This window comes from Schistocerca nitens, chromosome 9 (genome assembly GCF_023898315.1).
Source record: "Schistocerca nitens isolate TAMUIC-IGC-003100 chromosome 9, iqSchNite1.1, whole genome shotgun sequence".
In the NCBI taxonomy this organism is placed as follows: Eukaryota; Metazoa; Arthropoda; class Insecta; order Orthoptera; family Acrididae; genus Schistocerca; species Schistocerca nitens.
This window is the reverse complement of record NC_064622.1, coordinates 266,503,026-266,525,373: the sequence shown is the minus strand read 5'-3', so window position 1 is coordinate 266,525,373 and position 22,348 is coordinate 266,503,026. Positions and strand designations below refer to the sequence as shown.

Below are 22,348 nucleotides of genomic sequence, written 5' to 3'. Positions count from 1 at the left end.
TCAAGAGGGGGTAGTTCGTAGATCAAAACTACTGCAACTATTCTGGAATCAGGTGCTACCGTGACCGTTGTGTGTTGTCAATGACTTAAGGTTACCATATCTCATGCTCTAAGATCGACGTGCCTTTCCACTTGGCATAACGGTGCCTCACGGCAACAACGACAACGCCGACAACGAAGGAAGATACGGTAGAGTATATTACGATCGAAGGATAAAGGGCAAAAAAAGCGACAGAAGGCGCCAGTTGTTTCACAAAGAAGAGAAGATTTGGATTTAATGTCGTATCAATTACGAATTACAGATGGAGCACAAACTCAGTGTGTACAGAAGGCTGGGCCCTTTTTGAAGAAACCATCCCGGGATCAGCCTTAATCGATTTAATGGAAACTATGGAATAAGTGAATCAGGATATCCGGACAGTGACTTGAGCCCAGCTTCTCACGAATATAAGTATAGTGCCCTAACTAGTGGACCATCTCGTGGAGTGGAATAATGCGTTGCGAGTGAAAGGTCCAGTTGTCAAGTTAATCTCAGGTAAGACGGTGGAAATTTGAACTCGAGGATGAGGCAGAAGGAGAAAGGGACGCAGGGTGACACCGAAGACGGGGAAACGAGTCGAGTGCCGCGGAAAGGGTTGCACGTCGCCGTCGGCTGGGCAGCGACCGCGGAATGACATCGACACTAAAAACTGGGCGTACCAGGACCAGATAAAAGAGCCGAGGCGTACGACTCGTAAAACCATAACGAGCACCCCCGGTCTCCGTCCCGGGCATCCAGAGCCGGCGACAACGAGGGCCTGGCCCCAGCCCTAGCCGCACTGTGCACTGGCCTGTGTAGTGTCCTGCTCAGTCCAAGTGGCATAAGGGGAAAAGGCGAGGGACCGCGTTTCTCAACATACATCTACATCTACACTCTGAAAGACGCCTTAACATGTGTGGAGGAGGGTACTTACGGTATTATCGTCTGTCCTCCCCAGCCCTGTCCCGTTCGCGAATGGCGTGTGGGAAGAACGATTGTCGGAAAACCTCCGTATTGGCTCGGCCTTTTTACGTTGTGGTTCTTGTACGACACATATCTGGGTGGAATTTAATACGTTGCCCGTCTATGTCTGGAGCGCACGCTCTCCGAATTTTAATGGCACATCTCTCTGTGACGTTCAACACGTCTCATGCAGATTCTGCCACAGGAGTTTGCTGAGAATCTTCGTAATGCTCTCGCGCCGACTAAATGATCCCGTTACGAAACATGCCGCTCTTTGTTCGATCTTGTCTACCTCTTGTATTAAACATAACTGATACGAGTTCCAGACTGATAAGCAATATTTAAAAAAAACTATCGAATAAGTGTTTTGTATTTCGCTTCTTTCGTGGACGATTTATATTTCTTCACGATTATTCCTATCAATCCCAACCTGTAATCTGACTTTCCCCCACTTACTTTTATACGATCATCCTACTATAGGTCTCTCCCTATGGTTCCTCCTACCTAGATATGTTAAGGCAGTTACTGTTCTTAGTTCAAAATGGTTCAAATGGCTCTGAGCACTATGGGACTTAACACCTGAGATCATCAGTCCCCTAGAACTTAGAACTACACTACTGGCCATTAAAATTGTTACACCAAGAAGAAATGCAGATGATAAACGGGTATTCATTGTACAAACATATTATACTACAACTGACATGCGATTACATTTTCACGCAATTTGGTGCATAGATCCTGAGAAATCAGTACCCAGAACAACCACCTCTGGCCCTAATAACGGCCTTGATACGCCTGGGCATTGAGTCAAACAGAGCTTGGATGGCGTGTACAGGTACAGCTGCCCATGCAGCTTCAACACGATACCACAGTTCATCAAGAGTAGTGACTGGCGTATTGTGACGAGCCAGTTGCTCGGCCACCATTGACCAGATGTTTTCAATTGGTGAGAGATCTGTAGAATGTGCTGGACAGGGCAGCAATCGAACATTTTCTATATCCAGAAAGGCCGTACAGGACCTGCAACGCGCGGTCGCGCATTATCCTGCTGAAATGTAGGGTTTCGCAGGAGTTCGAATGAAGGGTAGAGCCACGGGTCGTAACACGTCTGAAATGTAGTCTACTGTTCAAAGTGCCGTCAATGCGAACACGAGGTGACCGAGACTTGTAACCAATGGCACCACATACCATTACGTCGGGTGATACGCCAGTATGACGATGACGAATACACGCTTCCAATGTGCGTTCACCGCGATGTCGACAAACACGGATGAGTACACCATCGCAGGCGCTCCTGTCTGTGATGCAGCGTCAAGAGTAATCGTAGCCTTGGTCTTCGAGCTGATGGCCCATGCTACTGCAAACGTCGTCGAACTGTTCGTGCAGATGGTTGTTGTCTTGCAAACGTCCCCATCTGTTGACTCAGGGATCGAGACGTGGCTGCACGATCCGTTATAGCTAGGCGGATAAGATGCTTGTCATCTCGACTGCTAGTAATACGTAGCCGTTGGGATCCAGCACGGCGTTCCGTATTACCCTCCTGAATCCACCGATTCCATATTCTGCTAACAGTAATTGGATCTCAACCAACTCGAGCAGCAATGTCGCGATACGATAAACCGCAATCGCGATAGGCTACAATCCGACCTTTATCAAAGTCGGAAACGTGATGGTACGCATTTCTCCTCCTTACACGAGGCATTACAACAGCGTTTCACCAGGCAACGCCGGTCAACTGCTGTTTGTGTATGAGAAATCGATTGGAAACTTTCCTCATGTCAGCACGTTGTAGGTGTCGCCACCGGCACCAACATTGTGTGAATGCTCTTCAAGCTAATCATTTGCATATCACAGCATCTTCTTCCTATCGATTTCGCGTCTGTAGCAGGTCATCTTCGTGGTGAAGCAATTTTAATGGCCAGTTGTGTACTTAAACCTAACTTAACTAAGGACATCACACACATCCATGCCCGAGGCAGGATTCGAACCCGCGACCGCAGCGGTCGCGTGGTTCCGCACTGATGCGCCTAGAACCGCTCGGCCACTGCGGTCGGCTCACTGTTTTTAGTAATCTGTCGCCAAAAGGATAACCATACAGTAGTGGATTTCTTCGCGTATACATGCCCAATATATTTGTGTTCAGTAGCAACCTCTGCAAGCCTTCTTGCATTTCACTGCAATCTTCTATCTTCCTACAGACAACCGAATCGTCTCCAAAGAGCCTCAAGGAGCATTATGCAGTATATCATTTACGCTGATCAGTCAGAACATTATGACCACTTACCTATTGGCCAGTATGTACATTCCTGCCACGGATAACAACGCCGGCACGTCGTGGCATGGAAGTGATGAGTCCTTAGTAGGTCGATGGAGGGAGTTGGCGATAGGTGGAACTGTGGGCCTCATGGAGAAAGGGTGACCCGGCTGAGTCACGCAATTTGACTCTTAGTCTCATCACAAAGGCTGGCCATTAATTGCACGCGTTGATCACGTAGGCTGACGTGAGGATCCATGAACTATACTTGACGGGATGCAACTGGAACATCTTAGGTGTTAGAAGTTAGTAGACAGGAATACAATTAAATACTTAGCTTAAATTCAGCATCAGCCGTGAACGTCTATCTTGACTTTGTACAATCATATTTACAAGTGCAGTTATAGACCGAACTGCCAATACTTCTTGACAATTCTGATTGCTTCACACATATAGATCAATTTTCAATGCATGAACTGTATGTGGCGCATGGCTAGGTCGTAGCTATTGACTGAGCTGCAGGCTATGCTAACTACCGTCTCTGAAAATGAGATCTCTGAAGCTATAACGAGTGGACCATTCCTAGCCGCACGAAGTGGCTGTGCGGTTCTAGACGCTGCAGTCTGGAACCGCGAGAGCGCTGCGGTCGCAGGTTCGAATCCTGCCTCGGGCATGGATGTGTGTGCTGTCCTTAGGTTAGTTAGGTTTAACTAGTTCTAAGTTCTAGGGGACTAATGACCTCAGAAGTTGAGTCCCATAGTACTCAGAGCCATTTGAACCATTTGAACCATTCCTATTAAAGTTGGCTGTAGAACAGGGCATTGCGCTAGCTAGTCTCGTAAGACCCGCCGAGTGGCGGCGCTCGGACTGCTAGCGTCGACAGTGGCGACTCGCGAGTCTGATATGTACTGACGGACCGCGGCCGATTTGAAGCCTACAACCTAGCAAGTGTGGTGCCTTGCGGTGACACCACAGGCGCCACATCTGCCAAACAAATCATGTAGTTCCCGTAAATTCCGGGGAGGAGGCACCGAGCTCTGACGCGATTTTCACTCACATCCCAGATGTGTTCGATCGGGTTCAGATCTGGCGAGTTGGGAGGCCAGCATGTCAACTGAAACTCGCACTGTGTTTCTCTGAACACTCCATCACACTCCTGGCCTTCTACATCTACATCTCCATTTATACTGCGCAAGCCACCAAACGGTGTGTGGCGGAGGGCATTTTACGTGCCACTGTCATTACCTCCCTTTCCTGTTCCAGTCGCATATGGTTCGCGGGAAGAACCACTGCCGGAAACCCTCAGTGCGCGCTCGAATCTCTCTACTTTTACATTCGTGATCTCCTCGGGAGGTATAAGTAGGGGGAAGCAATATATTTGATACCTCATCCAGAAACACACCCTCTCGAAACCCGGACAGCAAGCTACACCGCGATGCAGAGCGCTTCTCTTGCAGAGTCTGCCACTTGAGTTTGCTAAACATCTCCGTAACGCTATCACGCTTACCAAATAACCCTGTGACCAATCACGCCGCTATTATTTGAATCTTCTCTACCTCCTCCGTCAACCCAACCTGGTACGGATCCCACACTGATGAGCAATACTCAAGTATAGGTTGAACGAGTGTTTTGTAAGCCACCTCCTTTGTTGATGGGCTACATTTTCTAAGGACTCTCCCAATGAATCTCAACCTGGCACCCGCCTTACCAACAATTAATTTTATATGATCAATCCACTTCAAATCGTTTCGTACGCATACTCCCAGATATTTTACAGAAGGAACTGCTACCAGTGTTTGTTCCGCTATCATGTAATCATGCAATAAAGGATCATTTTTTCTATGTATTCGCAATACATTACATTTGTCCACGTTAAGGGTCAGTTGCCACTCCCTGCACCAAGTGCCTGTCCGCTGCAGATCTTCCTGCATTTCGCTGCAATTTTCTAATGCTGCAACTTCTCTGTATACTACGGCATCATCTGCGAAAAGCCGCATGGAACTTCCGACACCATGTGTTAGGTCATTTATATATATTGTGAAAAGCAATGGTCCCATAACACTTTAACGCCTGTAGACGTCTCTCCTCGCCTTGTGACATAGCGCATTATCATGTTGAAAAATGCCACTGCCGTCGGGAAACAAGATCGCCATTAATGCGGTGTACGTGGGCTGCAACCACTGTACGATACTCCGTGGCCATCATGATGCCTTGCACGAACTTCACTGGAACCATGGATGTCCACGTGAATGCTCCCCAGAGCGTAATGGAACCGCTACCAGCTTGTCTCTCTCCCGCAGTACAGGTGTCAAGGAGCTGCTCCCCTGGAAGACGACGGATTCGAATCCTCCCATCGGCTTGATGAAGAAGGCATCGGGATTCGTCAGACCATGCAATGCTCTGCCAGTGCGCCAACGTCCAGTGCCGATGGTCACGTGTCCATTTCAGTCTCTCTTACCGATGTTGTGGTGTTACCATCGGCACATACATGGACCGTCGGCTACGGAGGCCCATCGTTAGGAGTGTTCGGTGCATTGGGTGTCCAGACACATTTATATGCTGCCGGCCGGTGTGGCCGAGTGGTTCTAGGCGCTTCAGTCTGGAACCGCGCGACCGCTACGGTCGCAGGTTCGAATCCTGCCTCGGGCATGGATGTGTGTGATGTCGTTAGGTTAGTTAGGTTTAACTAGTTCTAGGGGACTGAAGACCTCAGATGTTCAAAATGGTTCAAATGGCTCTGAGCACTATGGGACTTAAGTTCTGAGGTCATCAGTCCCCTAGAACTTAGAACTACCTGAAGCTAACTAACCTAAGGACATCACACACATCCATGCCCGAGGCAGGATTCGAAGCTGCGACCGTAACGGTCGCGCGGATCCAGACTGTAGCGCCTAGAACCGCCCGGCCAGTTCGGCTGGCCCCTCAGATGTTAAGTCCCATAGTGCTCAGTGCCATTTGAACCATTTTGAACCACATTTGTATGCTGCCCAACATTAAAGTCTGATGTTTGTTCTGCCAGAGTTCGTCACCCGTTTTATTTCACCAGTCTGCCCAGCCTACGACGTCCGACATTTGTAATGAGGGGTGGCCGTCCAACCGCACGACGTTTGGATGTGGTTTCACCTTGGTTTCGCCACGCGTTGAGGACACTCACCACTACATTCGTCGAACACCTGACAAGTCGTACTGTTTCTGAAACGATCGTGCCGAGCCACTGTGCCGTTGCAATCTGCCCTCGATAAAAATCAGATAGATCACGCGGCTTCCCCGTTCTATGCATGGACTGCACGCCCATTGATACTCCATGCACAGAGCATGTGCCCGACTAGCAGTCGTTCCTCGCTAGATGACGCTACTAACGCCTGGTCGGGCTTATATATTCATAGTAGGACGGTGGTCATAATGTTCTGGCTAATCAGTGTATAAAGAAGGTTTCAAAATTGTTGCGACAAAGTCTAGCAGTGATAGATCACGTCATAGGAACAACTTCTAAAAAGCACTCCCTCTTCAGGCCACGAGTGGTCTACCGGGACCATCCGACCGCCGTGTCATCCTCTGTGGACGATGCGGATAGGAGGGGCGTGGGGTCAGCACACCGCTCTCCTGGTCGTTATAATGGTATTCTTGACCGAAGCCGCTACTATTCGGTCGAGTAGCTCCTCAATTGGCATCGCGAGGCTGAGTGCACCCCGAAAAATGGCAGCAGAGCATGGCGGCCTGGACGGTCACCCATCCAAGTGCCGACCACGCCCGACACCGCTTAACTTCGGTGATGTCACGGGAACCGGTGTAGCCACTGCGGCATGGCCGTTGCCGCTAACAACTTCTATGAGACAAAAAGTTCGCTGCCACTTACCAACGACACTAGGCGCCCGTTTGTATTGGTTATGCTCTTGGGAGGCAGCAGGGTATAGCACGCTGCGGCGTGCATATGTAATGAGTGTTGCCTACAATCCAGTAATTTGCTCCACGTGAAACTTGGCGGATCAAGCAAAGTTAAAATACCTCATTCGTTTCGGATATATCTTTCTGTTCTTAAAGACATCATTGTTTTCGTATTACTTGTTCAATACCACTGCATCAACTTACTGGAGTAGGTAGTATGCAGCAGACCCTGCTAGTTCGTGAAATCTCGTCATCCCAGGACTGGCAAATACTAAAGGATGCATAGTTGCCAAGAAACGTCAGCGAACACTTCGCCTCTGATAGAAGTTGTTTCGCATGATCTGATCTATCATCTCTAGACTTTGATACACCGGCACTGAAACACTCTAGACTATGCAGAATGAGAATTTCACTCTGAAGCAGAGTGTGCGCTGATATGAAACTTCCTGGCAGATTAAAACTGTGTGGCGGACCGAGACTCGAACTCTTGACCTTTGCCTTTCGCGCGCAAGTGCTCTACCGTCTGAGTTACCCCAGCCCGACTCACGGCCCGTCCTCACAGCTTTACTTCCGCCAGTACATCGTCTCCTACTTTCCAAACTTCACAGAAGCTCTCCTGCGAACCTAGCAGAACTAGCATTTCTGGAAGAAAGGATATAGCGGAGACATGGCTTAGCCACAGCCTGGGGGATGTTTCCAGAATGAGATTTTCACCCTGCAGCGGAGTGTTCGCTGATATGAAAATTCCTGGCTGATCAAAACTTTGTGCCGGACCGAGACCCACAGCTTCAATTCTGCCAGTACCTCGTCTCTTACGTTCCATACTTCACACAAGCTCTTCTGCGAACTCTCCCGAGTTCGAGTCTCGGTCCGGCACACAGTTTTAATCTGCCAGGAAGTTTCACTCTACACCATGTATTATAAAACGTAATTGTGCTATCACACTTCATTGGGGAACTCCAGAAATTACGTTTACATCTGTCGATTTTGTTCTCTTAAGATCGTTTTGCAATTGTTACCGATCTTCTGATGACTTTACCAGACGGTAAACGGCAGCATTATCTGCACACAATCTAAGAGGAGAGCTCACATTGTCTCCTAAAGCATTTATTCAGATTACGAACAGTTTCTTTCGGTTTCACTAGATGACTTCCTGTCAATTGTTACGAACTCTGATCTTTCTGAGTGGAAATCATGATTTCAGTCGCACAGCTGACTTTATAGTCCATAGGTGCGCAATGTGATTAGAAATCGGTTATGACAGACGGAGTCAAAAACCTTGTGGAAATCTACACATACGAAATCAACTTCAAATCTGTCAATAACGCTGATTACTTTGCGTGGATGAAGAGCCAGTTATGTTACACAAGATCATTTTCTGAATCCCTGCTGGTTGTACGTCAATACAACGTTGTCTTCAATATGCTTCACAATGTTCGAAGACAATATATGTTCCAAAATCCTATTGCAAATCAATTTCAGTGAAACGGATCTGTAATTCAGCGGATTACTTCTGTTTGCTTTCTTCTGTTCTGGTGTGACCTGTGCAACTTTCCAGCCCTCAGGTATGCATCTTTCGTAGAGCGAGCAATAGTAAATGACTATTGCTAAAAATGGAACTATTTCATCAGCTTATTTCGAAAGTAACCTAACAGTTATCCATTCTGGACAAGAAGACTCTCCTTTATTGACTTAAGCTGTTTCGCTAGATTTTCGCACAGATTCCCACCTTCCTTTGGAACTTGGCTAAGGCCAAAAGATACTTAAAGGCTATTCCACCTGCACACAAGATGCATTTTTACGAAGCGAAAGAAAAACTTCAAGAAGGACCACTGGGGAAAAAAGGAGGCCAGAAATGAAAAACTGTGTAACGTCACTAGCGCATAAGCACACAATATAGAAGGTGTGAAAAAAAGAGATGAGTGGAATAGGAACGTCAGTACGACAGGAAATTGCTACGTTTGTAATGTGGCACAAAAACGTTTGAGATGAATCTCATTTGCTGACTCTATGGAAATGTTAAAAATGACCACAGTCGGGGAAAAAAAATTAAAGCGACGCGACGGAATGAGAAAGTGTGTATGAGCGGTGTCCAGCTGTTGTCTGCATCTCCTGCTCCCCAGAGATGACAAAACAAGAGAACCAGCGCCCCGGGCGCAGCACCTGCCGCTCTGATAACAGCAGACAAGCGGCATTCGTCAGCGGGGTCGCCGGTACATAACAGCAATATTGTAATTACCTGTAATTGCAAGGGCGTTCACTGCCGATAGCTAATAAAGGACTGTTTTCATGTAATTGCGACGTAATTAGCTCAGAAAGAGTTTTAGGTGGACGTACAAAATCCGAACGGGGTGCGCGGAAACCGGGGTGAGTGAAACGTAATTAACTGTACCCAGAAGGGGGCAGTGATAGCGGCGACTGGTTTAAATACATAAAGCAACAACTCCGCGAATCAAGCAGAGCTTGCAGTATTGCGTTGTGACACAGACGCACGCTTGATGGACACAGTATCTGGAGCCTTGCCTTTTGTACATTACTCTATTAACGGCAATGCAAAGCAAGGAGTTACTTTTGAAACTGGCGGTATAAGGTCTAGATGAACACTACAAGAAGCAAGCATACGAATAAATGTGCTTTACACGACACTTTTATTTATTTATTTACGTCACACTCTATTATACTGGCGAAAAAAATCGCAAAACCAAGGAAGAGTTTTGCGACATGTATAAAAGTTGGTAGATAAATTGCAGTTGCTTCAAAGAAAATGGCATTTTTGCATGCTGCACATCGAAATTTTTATTTTTATTTATGCACCCAGAAGCGTTTCGCCTTTTTTACAAGGCATCTTCAGCGGGTGTCCTGAAATATTACATGATTTGTCCATTTTTACACATAGGTTATGGTTTCACATCTAGATTATAGATTTAAAAACAGTTCCTTGACGTTTTTTTTATGAAATGGAAATGTACTTACAGGTAACTTCTAATTCACTGCATTTAAGCAAACTGCTTTTTCTCATCTGGCAACCAGGTGGACATCTTACAGTTCACTTTCAGTTCACTATTTACGTTACAGATCACTGTAACTGCAATCTTTTTAATACAGAGTTTCATTTGTTTTTCTAAGTGTTACCAACATTCTCAGTTTTCTGCATTCAACTGTTTTGTGAATGTATATGTGTGTGTGTGTGTGTGTGTGTGTGTGTGTGTGTGTGTGTGTGCGCGCGCGTGTGTGTGTGTGTTTGTGTGTGTATCTGTATCAGAGAGGGAGAGAGATTTTTTTATAAGATAAAAATTATTTATTTTATTTTTATTACTATTTTTATTCATTTATTTATTCTTAAAAATATTATTATTATTATTTTTATTATATTTTCCTGTATATACTTATGAGAGGAATCAGATGTGTAATCATTTGTTGGGATTTCTGTCTATTATATGATCAATCAGTGTAGACAGTGAGTTGTTAGTCATATTTACTTCGTCATTTAGTAGTTATTTCTTTTCAGCCTTTGTTTTGTATATATCATAATTTTCCTGTAATGTTAGGAGATGTCTTACATTATTTATTCTAATTATTTTCATATCATTTTCCCTTGTAGTAGGTTTGTGGTTATTTTCTCTGAAATGTCCTGCAATACTTGAGTGGCTCGTTCCATATTTCAAGCTCTGATATGTTCTTTGTACCGGGTGTCAAATGTTCTGCTGGTTTGTCCTATATACCTTCCATCACATGAGTTGCACTGTAGTTGGTATATTTCTGCTTTTTGGTAGATATCAGTCTGTGTTGTTATTTTTGGAATGTGCCTTTGGATTGAATTGTCTGTTTTGAATGCTATGTTTATCCCTTGTATTTTGAAAATGTTTGTTATTTTATGTGTGAGTTTGTGCTTGTATGTCATTGTGTACTATTTTGAATCTTCTTTCTTGTTTTCCTGTATTCTTTGTGTCGTTATTGTTCTGTCACCGTTTGTGCCTGTTTGGGTAGTGTTTTGTTGTACTGTTGTTTGTGGATGTTTATGTACTGTGTTCACTGACTATTTGTTTTTTTAATTTTTTTGTTTAATTTGGTGACTAGATCCCTATTGTACCCATTGTTTGTTGCTATTTGTATGATGATGTCTGGTTCTTTCTGGTAATTTTCTGTGCTGAGTGGTACTGTGTTGAGCTGGGAGGCGTGTTTCTACGTCGAAAGGTGATGTCTATTACAATTTCGCGCCAATCGCATAACAGTGGCGCTAGAAGCGCCACTATGAGCTTACAAATCATGTCAGCTTTAAATACACGCTGTAACGCTTGTGAGCGTCAGTTACCCTTCAGATTGAACATGGTGAGCTGGTGTTAGTCAGCAGTGCCTTTAAGACAACAAGGACGCCATTATAAACAGCTCACTGAGTTTAGACAAGGTCGTTTAATAGGGCTACGAGAAGCTGGATGTCCCTTATGCGATACCGCAGAAAGACATGGCAGGAATGTAGCCACTGTACATGATTGCTAGCAGTGGTGGTCACGAGAGTGTACGGTCACAAGACGACCGGGCTGCGGACGGCCACGTGGCAAAATGGCTCTGAGCACTATCGGACTTAACATCTGAGGTCATCAGTCCCCTAGAACTTAGAACTACTTAAACCAAACTAACCTAACGAGATCACACACATCCATGCCCGAGGCAGGATTCGAACCTGCGACCGTAGCGGTGGCGCGGTTCCAGGCTGTAGCGCCTAGAACCGCTCGGCCACTGCGGCCGGGGCCACGTGGTACTATAGAGAGGGAGGACGATCGTGTTCAGCGTATGACTCTGGCGAGTCGTGCCGTACGAGGTGTGGCTAGAAAAAAACCGGACTAGTACTGGTGAAACAATAAAACGAATGCAATAAGGCTGAAAGTCGCGTGGCCTGTCACGTGACTCTCGCTCCGCCTACTGCTCGAGTTTCATCTGCCTCCTGCACTCAGTCAGCCCGTGGCGTCTGTTTTAAGTAGTTGACGTTTTGTCTGTGCGTCGGAAAATGTTGAGTGTACAGAAAGAACAGCGTGTTAACATCAAATTTTGTTTCAAACTAGGAAAATCTGCATGTGAAACGTTTGTAATGTTACAACAAGTGTACGGCGATGATTGTTTATCGCAAACACAAGTGTTTGAGTGGTTTAAACGATTTAAAGATGGCCGCGAAGACACCAGTGATGACACTCGCACTGGCAGACCATTGTCAGTAAAAACTGATGCAAACATTGAAAAAATCGGTAAACTTGTTCGACAAGATCGCCGTTTAACAATCAGAGCAGTGTCTGAGTTAACAGGAGTTGACAAGAAAAGTGTCGAACAAGTTTACCGACAGGCCACGCGACTTTCAGCCTTATTGCATTCGTTTTATTGTTTCACCAGTACTAGTCCGGTTTTTTTCTAGCCACACCTCGTATTTACAGCAGCAGGTTGCCATAATCCGGGTTGAGAGGATGCGTATTTTTTGCCTTTTTTTTAAAGAGGGGTGTCTTGAGCGCAATCGATTAACAGATTGCGCTCAAGACACCCCTCTTTAAAAAAGGCAAAAAATACGCATCCTCTCAACCCGGATTATGGCAACCTCTGGAAAATGCGGTGGAGAGAATCTGTGCCCCAAAACCTGCAGAATATGCCACGCATCAATGTCCAACCACCAGGATTCAATTTGCCAAGGAAAACTTGGACGACCCTGAATCGAATTCGGACAAATAACGGCAGATGTGCAGACAGCCTCCACAGGTGGGGTAAAATCATCACCCCGAGATGTGACTGCGGTGCGGACCGGCAGACGATTCGTCACATCGTGGAAGATTGCCCTCTGAGACGTTTTGCAGGAGACCCCAATGAGTTTCTGACCGCGACTGAAAGTGCAATAGACTATGTCACAAATCTGGATGTCTGTTTGTGAACTTTTGTTTGTTATATACACTATTTTTAAACACTTTTATATCTACAACTATATGTTACACACTGTGACTACTCTTTATTTCTGTGTCTTATGATTTTTATGTCTTTTCTATTTGATGTGTTATATGCCATAAGCTAAATAAATAAATACAGCAGCAGTCTGAGCAGTAGTTGGCATCGCAGTGACACAACGAACTGTTACAAATCGGTTGCCTCAAGGATAGCTCCGAGACCGACGCTCTGCGGCGTGCATTCCACTGACCTCAAACCACCGCCGTTTGTCAAGCAAGAGCTCAATGGAGAGGAGGGTGGAGCAATGTTGGGTTTCCTGATGGAAGCTGGATCCACCACGGTGCCAGTGACGGCCTGTGTGGGTCAGCTGAGGGCCTGCAATCATTCTGTCTGCGTGCTAGGAAGACTACCTACACCTGGAATTATGGTCTGGCTCGCAGGAGTACTCTCATGGAAATCCCACGCACCCTGTATGTCAGTCTGGTGGTTCGGCCTGTTGTGGCGACATTCATGAACAACGCTCCAGTGGGTGTTTGCCAACAGAACAACGCTCGACCAAATACCGGTGTTATACCCAACATACTTTACACAGTGTTGACACGATGCTTGGGCCTGCTCGATCACCAGATCCGTTTCCAGCCGAGCACATAAGGGACATCATCGTACCACAGCTCCAGCCTCATCCACAAACAGCATAAACAGTAATGAGATCTTCACTCTGCAGCGGAATGTGTGCTGATATGAAACTTCCTGGCAGATTAAAACTGTGTGCCGGACCGAGACTCGAACTCGGGACCTTTGCCTTTTGCGGGCAAGTGCTCTACCAACTGAGCTACCCAAGCACGACTCACGCCCCGTCCTTACAGCTTTACTTCTGCCAGTACCTCGTCTCCTACCTTCCAAACTTTACAGAAGCTCTCCTGTAAAACCTGCAGAACTAGAACTCCTGAAAGAAAGGATATAGCGGAGACATGGCTTAGCTACAGCCTGGGGGTGTTTCCAGAATGAGATTTTCACTCTGCAGCGGAGTGTGCGCTGATATGAAACTTCCTGGCAGATTAAAACTGTGTGCCGGACCGAGACTCGAACTCGGGACCTTTGCCTTTTGCGGGCAAGTGCTCTACCAACTGAGCTACCCAAGCACGACTCACGCCCCGTCCTTACAGCTTTACTTCTGCCAGTACCTCGTCTCCTACCTTCCAAACTTTACAGAAGCTCTCCTGCAAAACCTGCAGAACTAGAACTCCTGAAAGAAAGGATATTGCGGAGAAATGGCTTAGCTACAGCCTGGGGGTGTTTCCAGAATGAGATTTTCAATCTGCAGCGGAGTGTGCGCTGATATGAAACTTCCTGGCAGATTAAAACTGTGTGCCAGACCGAGACTCGAACTCGGGTAGAGCATTTGCCCGCGAAAGACAAAGGTCCCGAGTTCGAGTCTCGGTCCGGCACACAGTTTTAATCTGCCAGGAAGTTTCAGCATAAACCGTTCTTGTCTTGATCGACCAAGTGACAGGCATGGAATTCCGTCCCACGAACTGACAGCTGGCACCTGTACAGGACAATGCATGCACATTTGCAATGGCTTATCTCGTGCTGACTTTAACCTATGGTCTTGCAAAGTTAATCACTTAAATATATTACCCTGAAGTTTCATTACACGACATTAATTACTTTTGGGTGTTGCAATTTTTTCCTTAAGCGTACGTAGCATTCTGCAAAAGATCGTATTTTTGGTCTACAATTACCTACAGATGGGAATGTAGAGCGGTACATCATGAGGCCCCAGTCCAGTATTTATCAGATTTTCTGGAGGTCTTCATTAGATTAAAAGCTGCTCACTGTTTTAAAATTGTCTAAATTGTATTAACTGAGTTTACCGTTGGATGAACTTTCGCCATATAACGCGAAACGTTTTCGTATTTACGTGTTTCCTTGTGAACAAACAATAACTATCATTCTCTGACTCCCACTAAACGCTAGCTGGCTGAAGCCACACGAAACATTGACTGAATTTGGTCATAAGTTTAATAGTAAAGTGCACCACAGGAATGCTATTACACTTCAGAATAGCCAATCGGTGGATTAAATTTCAACATGTACCTTCCTCATACATTTTCCAGTAGCCGGTGCGATAGTTATTATGGACCAGGCATCGATGATATCTCGTAAGTTTCAAGCTTTGTCGCTTTCTTTGCATTATAAATACTTGTCAAACTTCAGACGCGTTTTTGTCAAAACCATGTTTTACGGCATGGTTGTTGTCACCCACGCTACAATTTTCATCCGATTTTAATGACTTTTGATCTCCCTTGAAGAAAATGAATTCTCTTTACTTCACCGTAGCCGATTTTTTTTAAAATGTTGATACACAGTATGTTTTTCGGCCAAAAAAAGAAGAGGGGTCCAAAATGGCCATCTTTTACAAATATCTGTGATTTCGCAAAAAAAAAAAAAAAAAAAAAAAAAAAAGAAAATTGAAATCCATACGACGAACTAAATTTACATCTGTAAGGATCAGAGTGATATGTTAATGTCATGTTTGAGATAACAACAACCGGAGTTACAGCGACAGAAGTCGATCTCCCTCCTTTCAGGACTGCCTCGAGAAAATCCCAACTACACAGTGAAGATATTAATATTTTTTCAATAAAAAATACCAATAAAAATTTCAGCGAATGCTTTATCCATTGCCTTAAGTCCCATTTGTCTACTACATTCCGGTACCGAGGAACAATCATGAATTTGAGCAATATTTTCGTCCGTCATACTATTGTTCCCCCTTACTTGTCACGTTTTATGAAATAACTGAATTTTGGCAATTAATTTCTCATTTAATGACTGAACTAGTTTTAACACTAACATTTCTATGTGATTGCTGTCTGGTAGGTACAAAAATGAACTAATCAGTTTTTATGTAAATTTCGTAAAATTGATGATTATAATAAGACACTTTTGCAGTAATTAAACATTCCTGTTAACTGCATTTAAATAAGCTGTAGTTGACTAAATCGGCGCGTTACGTTTTAAATACTTCGTGTACAATGCGTGGCTCTGAGCGCTATGGGGCTTAACTGCTGAGGTCATTAGTCCCCTATAACTTAGAACTACTTAAACATAACTAACCTAAGGACATCACACACATCCATGCCCGAGGGAAGATTCGAACATGCGACCCTAGCGGTCGCGCGGTTCCATACTGAAGCGCCTAGAACCGCTCGGCCTGTACAATGCTGCTAGAGACAATACAAAACACCAAAAGTTGTATTTTAACATTTGCTATACTCTGAAATGTGTTTCGTACAATATGTAAAAGCGTGGTATCGAATACTTCACATAAGAGTCCCCATAACGTTTTATCACAAGCTGTATAGGCGGCAGCTGCTTGAACCAATTTTGCCATGTAAATCATGTAACCATGTAAGTGTTGGACGTGTTTTTTAGTAGTTTTTTATGATGCAACTGGGACGGAATGACACTGTGCAACTGACACTATGACCTCAGCAAGCGTTCAGAGCGGCGGACCGAAAGAGAGGCTTTTTATCGTAGGCAGAATACACGAACTCTAGGGGTGGGGGTATTCACTCACCTCTCCTGATTAATTCTTAAATGACTTTCTTTCTTGGTTGCAGGTCTCTTTATCGGGTCTCTGCACCCTATCCGGCGACCCGTTTGGTACGGCCCAGCTAGCAGTCACGTTTTCTATCTACATTTAATACTTTGCTAGTCCTTCGCAGGAAACGTATCCTATACAACACAACGGCAGCGTCAAGAAAAGCTAAGCTCAGACGCTTTACTACACCGATATACTCCATCCATGCCTCAGAATGAGACGAAAAGCTCTGGAACTTTAGGTTCAAAAATGGCTCTGAGCACTAAAGGAGTCAACATCTGAGGTCATCAGTCCCCTAGAACTTAGAACTACTTAAACCTAAGGACATCACACACATCCATGCCCGAGGCAGGATTCGAACCTGCGACCGTAGCGGTCGCGCGGTTCCAGACTGAAGCGCTTTGAACCGCTCGACCACAGCGGCCGGCAGACTTTAGGAGCAGGAGCCTTCGCAAAATAAAGGAAGAAAAGAGCTGTACAGGGTTAATGAACGGTTGATGGAGTCACTATGGAAAGTACGATTCAAGTTCTACGGACATCTGTTCAGTATCGATGCAACTCGACTAACGAATGTACCATACGAGACAACCTATCTAAAGTCTTCGATAAATGGTTGAAATAAGTAAGGAAGGACCTTAAAACACTGTACTGAATCAGGCGGGCATCTGTAATCGATCAAAGAACAGATCACTGATCACCGACTTCAAGCGCTTCCATGATGAGCAAAGCAGAAGAGTGACTTCACACAGGGCAGGCAGCCATAGAAAGAATTTATCGCTTTTAAGTTGTAAAAAAGTCTGTATTTGAACTAAACGAAAAAAATCCAATATACTGACCGATTTCACTAATCAGCAGACGAATTTGGCGTGCATTTGACAACGAACATTTCTGAAGTAATCTAAAAGAGACTACGTCCACTATCTTCATTGCAGTCTTGACGCGGTCGCTTCTTGTAAAGGAATGGGGCAGGGATGGGAGTTGCTGGGGACAGTGAGCAAGTGACGTCCAATGGTGTTTGCTGCTCTTGTTGTTGTTGCGTAGGGCTTACAGTGCGAATCTCGTCGATTGAGCAGTTGCATAATGTAGCCTTTGTTGGACGCATGTCACATGTCTCCTTACAGTTTCGGAGCTCCACTCTTCATTTGTCACGTATTTTCGCAGTGATCCGGAACATGATATTCCGGAATGACATCACAACCCTACAGGCATGCAGCAACTTGCTACTGAGTTTTCTGAATTCTGAATAGTTTGTAAGTTACAACAAAGCTAGATTTTGATTAGTTCGCTTACTACTGTACGCAAAATTTGCCTGAGAACAGTAAAACATGCTCAGAACTCTCTGCAGTGTACTAAATTAAAACAAAATAAATAATATTACTTCCAGCAGTAGAAAAAAAACGATTTGTTCGATATAGTATGTTATATCCAGTAGCACCACTAACCGTCACGCTTCGCTTTTGTCCACTAAGGTGCTCACGGATGCAAGCTGTAAAATAGGAGTATACTTTTAATTTTTATATTTGACACGTGTGAAGGTGACTTCTAACGACTAAACACGTCACAATACTTGTGGTGTCATCGCCAGACACCACACTTGCTAGGTGGTAGCCTTTAAATCGGCCGCGGTCCGTTAGTATACGTCGGACCCGCGGGTCGCCACTATCAGTGATTGCAGACCGAGCGCCGCCACACGGCAGGTCTAGTCTAGAGAGACTCCCTAGCACACGCCCCAGTTGTACAGCCGACTTTGCTAGCGATGGTTCACTGTCTACATACGCTCTCACTTGCCGAGACGACAGTTTAGCATAGCCTTCAGCTATGTCATTTTCTACGACCTAAGAGGGCGCCATATTCAGTTACTATTCTGAACAGATAATATTGTGAATCATGTACCGTCAAGAGCGACGTTCATCATTAATGGATTAAAGTTAAGTATCAAACTAATTACGTCCGCTTTCTGAATTGTAATTCCTTGTCATGTTCCAGACCTCACGTCAGTGTAGTTCTTCCCTCCTCACGCCAGCCTGCGTGAGCTAAAACGCGTGCATTTCGGCCACCAGTTGTAACACGGTGTTGGCTCTTCTGCCAACACAACAATACTGATATGCTACACATGTTATTTATTCGGCACCGTTCCCTACGTGAGGTTCAGTAGTTTAAACACTAACAGCAACATCGTGCACGCAAAAAATATATAATTTTCCTTGACACAGTGTATTGAAACCTAGTTCAAAATGGCTCTAAGCACTACGGTACTTAACATCTGAGGTCATCAGTCCCCTAGACTTAGAACTACTTAAACCTAAATAACCTAAGGATATCACACACATCCATGCCCGAGGCAGGATTCGAACCTGCAACCGTAGCAACAGCGCGGTTCAGGACTGAAGCGTCTAGAACCTAGAACAGCGGCCGGCTCAAACCTAGTACTGGACCTGACAATGACGTGTAACTTAATTCTGTACACGTAGCGACGCTGGTTGCCTTAACATTACTATCAGACAAACCTAACTCTCACGTGGACGTTGTACCATTCCAGTTATCTCTGCTTCTTTTTTCCCCATCTAAAATATTAATTTAAAAAAAAAAGGTGTATAAGAATGAATCCTTTTCCGAGAGATATTTCCTTTATTAACGTGTATGCTAAAATATTTTTACTGCCTGGTAAAGACATCTGAGCCGTCATTCAACATCATATACCATGGAAACTGAGTATCCATAACATTAGTATAGATGCTACAGAGGCCTTGAAGGTTGGCTCGAAATACAGTGAGGCAATCTCTTCAACTGGCACAGGTTTTCTGAAGGAAAAAACTTAGCAACTTAAGACCGTATTGCAACAAAGGGCGTCCTTGCTTTGCATCTGAACTGGACTGTCGGATTTCGGTTTGCGCCACGCTATAACTATTTGATTTTACTGCTATATATTCTGTGAGGCGCAGTAATTGTAACGATAAGTAAGTGTGGTGGTCAGAAACATTGTGTGACCAATTCTCCTCCATTTGGATTCCTTATGTTGAGGGTGAAGATTTATATCACCACTAGGGTTCGAGCCGCACGAGCTTTTTTTAGCGATCTCGGATACAGAGGCTCTAAGACGTCGTGGTCTCCTGACCTTCATTGCTTACATATTCCACCCTCGCAATCATATTCCGCACATCAAGGCGCTTCATTCGAACCCAAACTCGATGAGATAAAGTCAATGTTCTATGAATTCATGTAAACGATATGCAAATAACAAGTGCGCACCGGGGTTGAAATACTCGAGGCTGGTGTACACACATACATTCCAGAAACGATGGTCACAGGAGCTTTTAGTTCGAGAGAGGCAGACCACACACCGGGAGGCCGGTCCCTTCAGAGGACGAGTCAACCTCGCCCGCCCGTGGAGCAGACAGTGTATGCCCGAGTGAAAGGGGGAACGACCCTGTGTTTGGCTTAAAAGCAAATTCCGCTACATTGTGTGGGGGCGTCCAGCCTATGCATTCTTTACACATAGCACGCAGTTTCAGAGATTTTCACAGGGAGACAGCAAACGCCAAACGCCGATACTACAGATTTCCGGATTGGTCGCCTTAAACGAAACGTCATGTTCCCGTTTTAGAAGAGCAATGCTGATTGGCAGACGATATTTCTGATGCCTTGAGCTGAAGGAGTAATGGAAGAGACCGAAAGATATACCCCTTCACGTCTGGCGTGGAGAGGCGCCATTCCGTTGTCGCTCTTGGAGCGAGGAACAAGTCTCTCCTCAGTACTTCACTGGGAGAGCACCTCTGTCGAGAGCAAATTGAAGTGCGACTCTATATTGAGTCCTTGCAATTAAGCTTTGTTCACTGTGTTGGCCGACACACTCATTGTGCGGAGTGAACGGACAGAGTTATAGTTAAACGCCTGCGAGCGAATTTTTGAGTGGCATCGTGGTGGACTGGTTATCTGACGGGTGTACCACGCCAATAGTTAGACTAGGGGAGAATAGGAGTCCTCGACTTCATCAAGGCGTAGGGAGAGTTTGATTGGCGAAGGTCAATCCAGATAGAACGAGAGTTATCTTATTTGTCAGCAGCGAGCGGCGCAGACAGCAGTCATCGCAGCTTATGGTATTGTGCGCTACAGCTATTGCGAGCCCCATATTTCCTCCACAACAGTACACTTCACTGCATTTCACACACGACAGCCTCGACCGTACCTAGCAGCATTCTAAAGGATAATTATTCAATTTGAGTAGGCGCGCCTCTCAGCCATTCTGCCAAGTTAATAACAATCTTAAACTTTGTATAGAAATTTCATTAGCGAATCCTATCCTTGAGAGGTAACTTCACATTCCAAAGAGAACCAGGATATAACTTGTTCAATTCATAACTAAAAGTGCCATTGTGATTTCTCAGAATTTTTGCAAAATAAATAATAATTTTCGTTAGTTTCATGTTTTTCTTACACTAACTAGCACTGCTCCAGTACCCAAGTATCCCACTATTTACGTAATAAATTTTGTGAATTTTTGTGTCATTTCCTTACAGCGGATGACTCCAGAAGATATTTATTGCTGAAAGTTTTTCAGGCATTTCTCTTTAGAAGGTTAGGAGCGTCTGTCTCACTTCTGTAGTAGTGTGGTGGTGGAAATTGCATCTTGCAGGAGCCACAGGGTAAAGGGTACATCTCAGATTAAACCGTTGCGCAGAATAACAGAATAGCAGATCAACCCCACGGTCACAAGGCGAGTAGCTGTTCGGTGACGACGCGCTGTGACGTTTTTCATCAGTCACGAAAGCTGTTTCTCTTTGTTTTCACACCCACACCCACACACACACACACACACAGAGAGAGAGAGAGAGAGAGAGAGAGAAAGAGAGAGAGAGAATGAAATCTATAAAGCGACAACGCTTGGTGTACTTGTAAAGGCAACGAGGCACTGTGCAACAAACACGTGAGCGGAAGAGCAAAGAAGGGACGGAGAAAGATGAGGTGAGGTGGGGGGTTAGAGGTCAACGACCTTTGCGCAGCCGCTACATGGTAACAACGTGGAACAGATGCCGCAGGTGTTTTGCAGAAATATTAAGCGCTGCGCAGAGAAATTATCCGTGCCGGTAACATCAAAAACATAACCTGGGAGCAGAAGAGGGCTCAGAATCCGTCATTGGCACTTTCCGTAGTCGCTGCTGCTACGGCCTGGGGAACGAACAACGCTCCTGACGCACTCGCTTTATTGTACTGGGGCCAGTTTACTTCCATTTTTAACTTATTATTTTTTATGTTACTCGTTCACATTACTCGGGCTGTTGCTGGCACTCGAAAACAATGGAAGTAACGAGTTCATAAATGTTTCAGGTAAAAGCTAAAGCGAAGGTTTTACAAAATTAATGCATCAGCGCTGTTTATACCTCTTGCTTGTTGTACAGTTTGCTCTCCTCTACTGGAAAGTCTTCCCCTCGGCCAGTTTTTGCAACGACATGCGTTTCAGTTAATCCTACTTAACGTACGTCAGCTTTGCGGGACATCTTTTTATACCGGTTGGCGAAAACCATGTTATTAGGAATAAGGCGAAGCGGATGGGAAATTCAGTACCGCACAAACCACGGGCACACCACAAGAGCCGGCCGAAGTGGCCGTGCGGTTAAAGGCACTGCAGTCTGGAACCGCAAGACCGCTACGGTCGCAGGTTCGAATCCTGCCTCGGGCATGGATGTTTGTGATGTCCTTAG

The 22,348-nt window shown here is 45.2% G+C and overlaps 2 non-coding genes across 2 annotated transcripts; both read right to left on the bottom strand.

Annotated features, from left to right (window-relative positions):
• Positions 1–13,807: 13,807 nt before the first annotated feature.
• Positions 13,808–13,882, bottom strand: Trnal-caa (transfer RNA leucine (anticodon CAA)). Its single transcript has one exon. It is a non-coding gene; the product is annotated as a tRNA-Leu (tRNA).
• Positions 13,883–14,107: 225 nt separating this feature from the next.
• Positions 14,108–14,182, bottom strand: Trnal-caa (transfer RNA leucine (anticodon CAA)). The gene has a single exon. It is a non-coding gene; the product is annotated as a tRNA-Leu (tRNA).
• Positions 14,183–22,348: the final 8,166 nt, after the last annotated feature.